The sequence below is a fragment of the Nicotiana sylvestris genome, chromosome 2 (assembly GCF_000393655.2).
Source record: "Nicotiana sylvestris chromosome 2, ASM39365v2, whole genome shotgun sequence".
NCBI lineage: Eukaryota > Viridiplantae > Streptophyta > Magnoliopsida > Solanales > Solanaceae > Nicotiana > Nicotiana sylvestris.
The window spans coordinates 102,626,792-102,632,791 of NC_091058.1; positions in this window are offsets into that span (position 1 = coordinate 102,626,792).

Consider the following 6,000-nt stretch of genomic DNA (forward strand, 5'->3'; position numbering starts at 1 on the left):
TTTCTTTTTGAACCCCCTTAGCGGAAATCCTGCCTCCGCCACTGATAGTGTGTGTCACTTGTGCCTCTTCAAAAGAGACACAAACATTTAACGTGGTTCGATCAATTGACATACGTCCACGGTGGAGAAAAAGAGAGTACAAAATATGGAGAGAACAACCTCACGAAGAGGCAAACACAAGTGACACACTGTGACGACCCGACCCGTTGTCTCTATGACGACCCGACCCGTTGTCTCATGAGTTACTACCCCGTTCTTCCCATTTTCTGCTTTCTTATGTTTCATTACCGGTATGGGGTGCGTTAGAATTGATTTGGAATGATTTTGATAAGAAATGAGACACTTAGTCTCTTTTAAGAAGGCTTAAGTTGGAAAAGTCAACCGGATGTTGACTTGTGAGTTAGAGGGCTCAGAATTGAATTCTGATGATTCGGTTAGCTCCGGACGATGATTTAAGGCTTAGGAGCGCAATCGAAAGTAATTTTGGAGGTCCGGTGAAGAAGTTAGCCTAATTTGGTGAAGTTAGTATTTTGGCGATTTCCGATTGATAGGTGAAATTTTGATCCGGGAGTCGGAATAAAATTCCGAGAGTTGCTGTAGCTTTGTTATTTCATTTTGGACTTGTGTGCAAAATTTGAAGTCAGTCGGACGTGATTTGATAGGTTTCGGCATCGGAAATAGAAGTTGGAAGTTCTAAAGTTCATAAAGCTTGGATAGGAGGTTGATTCATGATTTTAGCGTTGTTCGATGTGATTTGAGGCCTCGAGCAAGTCCGTAATGTATTTTGGGACTGGTTGGTATTATTGGTCGGGGTCCCGGGGGCCTCGGGTGTGTTTCGGATGCCCAACGGGTCATTTTTGGAAGATTTTTGCCGTTTTGAGCATAAATGTAATGATCTAAAGGTTCATTTTTAGTTCTAGAGATCCAAATTTGATTTCGAGACTTCCAGAATTTAAATCATGAATTATAGGACTGATCTGGAAATTTTGGTTTAATTTCATCAAGTCGCGATTGGGTTTTTGACGTGAAATGTGAGTTAATTGTTTAACGAGCGAAATGGGTATTGAACTGGGCAAACGAGCTCCGAATTGAGTTTTGATTAAAGGGTTGTTTTTGTATTATTATTTGTGACTCATAGGAATAAGAATTGTATAATTCCGAGTTCGTATGATGGAGTTAGAGCCATTTTAGTGAAAAATGGCTGTGCTGCAAATTTCTTAAAAAGCTGCTGTATTTTCTGCAGCAGTGAACAGTACCCGCGCGTGAACAGTATACGCGCGTGAACAGTAATCGCGCGGGTGAACAGTAATTCCGAAAAATCTGGGCAGCGAGTTTATACCCGATTTTGGGTCATTTTTGCACCATTTTCAGTCATTTTTGAGAGCTTTTGGACGGGGATTGAAAGGAGTTTCAACTGAGATCAATTAGAGGTAAGTTTTATGAGTTAAATACATGATTTTATTGAAGAATCATCCTTGAAATCCATGAAAACATAGCCAAATTATAAGAAATTAGGGCTTGAGATTGACGTTCTAAAATGGTGATTTGAGGGGTCAAATGGACTCCGATTTTTGTGAATTTGATATGTATAAACTCGTGGCGAGATAAGGATCGTATTGATGTAAAAATTGCCGAGTTTCGAGATGTGGGCCCGGGGCTCGGGTTTTGCAAATTTCGTGAATTTCGACATTTCTCAATTGTTTTCGATTGGGTATTATTCCCTTAGCATATTGTGATGTATTCGCTTTGATTTTGGTTAGATTCGACGCGCGTGGAGGCCGATTTAATGGTCAAAGGCGTCGCGGGCTAGAGATTTCACCGGTTCGAGGTGAGTAATACTTGTAAATGATATCTTGAGGGTTTGAAACCCCGGATTTGCACATCATAGTGCTGTATTGAGGTGACTTGCACGCCGAATATGAGCGTGGGGTAGAGCACCGTTGGGGATTGTGACTTGGTCCATCCCGGTTGTTGATTTTACTGCGTATTTGACTGAAATTACTTGTTATCATCATAATTTGGGCTGATTGCCATGTTTGGGGCCTTGTGCCGACTTGTAAAATCCTTCGAGGATTGATATTACTGCTTAGCATGATTTGCATATCATCTAACTTCAGTCCAAGGTTTTAAATGCTGTTTTGCAAACCCAGTCGTATTTCTAAGTTTTGAAAACTTAAATGATATTTTAAATGCATTTCCGGGCTGGGAACTTCTGTTTTGTAAATGCCCAAGGGGCTTATTATATTATTTTCTGGACTGATTATAAAGTGACTTGAAACAGTGGTAACAATGACACTGTGTGATATACTTGAAACAGTGGTAACAATGACACTGTGTGATATACTTGAAACAGTGGTAACAATGACACTGGATGATATACTTGAACAGTGGTAACAATGGCACTGTATGATATAAATTGGTCAGGTAACAATGGCTGACCGGTCAGGTAACAATGACTGACCAAGATATTGCGCTTGGGCTGTAGGAGCCCCTCCGGAGTCTGTACACACCCCCAGTGAGCGTCGTCGACGATAAATAAATATGGATGGCTCGGGCTGCACGCCGCAGTGGGTACTGGAATGTACCATCATATGCATTGCATTGCATTCATGCATTTGTTCATTATTTGTTGTTGTGATATTTCTGGAGATATTTATCTGCTTTTGCTGGTGCTATCTGATCCTTGAGTGTTGGGGCCCGAGTGGCTGACCAGGAACGAAGATATTGCCCGAGGGGCGGGTTTCTGTGCATAGTGACACTGATGGCTGGAATTATTTTGCAACTGTTAAAAAGATTATTTTCAAAAGAGGTTTAAAACTGAGTCAGATATTTTATAAAGGATTTTCATGGAATTACTGTTTTCAAAAAGGGTTGTACCGTCTTAGATAGCATGATGAAGTGTTCTTACGTGATTTCTTATCGCTCAGTTATTATTTACTCTTATTACCACTGAGTTGGAAGTACTCACTTTACTCCCTGCACCTCGCGTGCAGTTGCAGGTACTGTTCACCCGGTAGCGGGTTATTAGCGGACTGAAGGTATACTATTGTAGCTGAGCAAGGTGACCGTCAACGTTCACGGCACCGTATTTCTTCATTGATTCTAAATTCCATTCTGTATATTGCTGGTCTTGTATTAGTATTTAGATCTTTAGATGCTCGTGGCTTGTGACACCCCGATTTCGGGCTGAGTCGGGATGGTTTCCATTATTCTATCATGTTTACTTCGCACTTGTGATTATATTATCTGCGAATTAGACTTATTCCTGCTAAGTAATTATAAAGAGATGTATTGTTTTGTTGTTGGCTGGCCTTGTCCCCACGAGAGGCGCCATCACGACCGGGTTGGGATTTTGGGTCGTGACAAGTTGGTATTAGAGCCTAGGTTACTAGGTCTCACGAGTCATGAGCAGGTTTAGTAGAGTCTCGCGGATCGGTACGGAGACGTCTATATTTATCCTCGAGAGGCTGCAGAACCTTTAGGAAAACTTCACATTCTTGAATTCTTATCGTGCGTCCTTGATTCAGCTTGAAAGGAAACTCTTGAAATTCTTTCTACGTGATTGTATGCACGAACGGGCACTCAGTATCAGATGTGCCTCAATGGCTTTTGATTCCCCGATTGAGGGGCGAGGTGTAATCTCTGTGAGTTTGACGTTAGGCCAGTCTGGAGGACTTGAGGCCGAATCTTTGCCAATGGCTTGAGCACCGAGGTGCTGATTGTGCGAGCAAGTATTTTGAACCTTTATGTTTGGTATTGTCCCTACTAGTGGGAATCATGGCTGGATAGCTACGTGAGGGTATGTTAGTACTGTGAGATGTTTCTATATGACGTGAGATGAGTCTGGGAGCTGAGATCGCTTTTATAAATGTATTATGACGAAATCGTTGAGTCGAGGAGACCACCTTGAAGGTCGAAAACATTAAATAAAGAATATGTTCTTACTCAATTGAATAGCCCAATAATGGAGGATTGAAATGTATTTTTCTATGTCTTATGATTCGAGTAGGTGCAACGCATGTCCATGTATCAATTTTGATAATATAATACATGTAGTATTGAGATTAATGTTGTTGATATACATTGTGATGCTTTGTCAAGTTGTGGACGTGTTGTTAGGATTGTTTTGGTGATTCTCTAGCAGGTGGATATGCCCAATTACAAAGGAGACTCTGCCGAAATTTTTGAAAAAATTGGGACTTAGTAAAAATTTTGTCGCCTAAAGAGTGGGCTTAACTGTTGTGTGAGTAAATGCAAGAATTGCAGAAAAGTTAAAATTCCAGATGATTTGTATTTCCACGAGCTTATGAAGGAGTGAGTTTAATCTCACTATGGTATTACGACAGCAATAGAGTATAAGTATTGTGATCTATGGCTTCGAGCCAAGTTGGGGAGCTTGCTATTGGTTAGCGGATTGTACGGTTATGTACTATGTTAGTTCCGATTTGATGCATGCTGATGAGTCAATTCTGGTTGTGGAAATTTCGCCGAGAATGGCTCGAGTGAAGGAATTTTTTTTTTTGACAAGATGTCATGAGCTCGGATGAGCAGGAGATAAGTTTCGATGTTTACGGTAAGTTGGCATTCTCTTCAGCGTCACCTAAGATCGGTGTCTTGTAAAAAGGGTTTTACGTCCTGGTTAATGATTCTCTATCGCTCTGCAATGTTAGTGCGATCGGTGTTTTGGAGGTACGCTCCAGATATTTTGTGGTAGGGTGTGGGAGTGTGACCCACTGGAAGATTTTATAAGTGTGGCATGTGATCACTTGATTGAATAAAGATGTAAATCAAGTAGGAAGTTTGTGATAGTGTCGTTAAATTAAAGATTCATGCCTGGAGGGCACTTGGCATATTGGGTTGTGAGCTGGGAAGGATTACTCCGATTATGATGGTTATTCTTGTGTTTTTAGAAGAAACTGGAAGTTATTATGGACCTTTGAAAGTTTATCAGACTAGTCCAGTGTGATCAGAATCGGCTTGAAGTCCATAAATAGATTTAATGTGAATAATGGCTCTATATCAGGCCAGATGTGTGCATTTTAGTGACATAATCCTCATGGAGGAGTAGTTAGGTTGATGTTTCATTGTCAGATATTTCGCGTAGTGATGCATTGCGCTGTGTGAGTTGTAAGGCGATTTGAGAAATTGCTATGTGTTGAGAATCTGTGTAGGAATGACGCTATATGAGCATCTTGGCTCTTGAAAATTCAGATTTGTACATCGCACCTCAGTTGTGCTTGAGTTTTGTAACTTATAACGCTATAAGTCCCTCAGAGATATTATTATGCACTTAGCATGCTTACGACCGATACTCGGTATCTTATTGTAATGAGCAAACTTGGCTCGATGTGCATCTCCTTATGTGAGATCCATATGTGGATCGGGTGGCACGCCGCCATGCGTATGTTATCCGGATCAGGTTGCACGCCGCAACAGTGTGAAATCAAGTATAGTTTTCTCATATGCTATCTTTGTATGCCTTGCTTCCTGTTTTCCAAGGAAAGTCTGTATTAGTGCGTAGGATTTGGTAATTCCTTCCAGAGCTCGTTTTCTTTTGTATTGCGTTTGAACTGGTAGCCTATTGGCACATTGGGGCATCATATGCGACTTTTAATTATGTCTTGAGTGGCTTATTGCCCGAGCAGTTCATGCTAGGCGGGGCGAGATCATTGAATTTGAGATCAGTGCAATCTGAGTATGTGAAGTAAATTAAAGAGCTAAGACCATTGTTTGGCTCAGAATGAGGTGATAGTTCTTGCCAAGAGTATATAACTAATGAATTGTTGTTTCGATAGTAGTTATGAATGTGTACAGGTCTCATCCGCCGTGTCAGTATTGTAAGAATTTGAACAAGACCTATGTATGTCATGCAGAGCATGGGATGTGTAGTGATTCCTCCTAAGTGATTAGATAAATGATCTTCGGATGATTTGGGAAAATGATATTGCTAAGTGGAAGTGATTTGATGAGAGTATATGTCTCAGAAAAAGGTAATGTGAT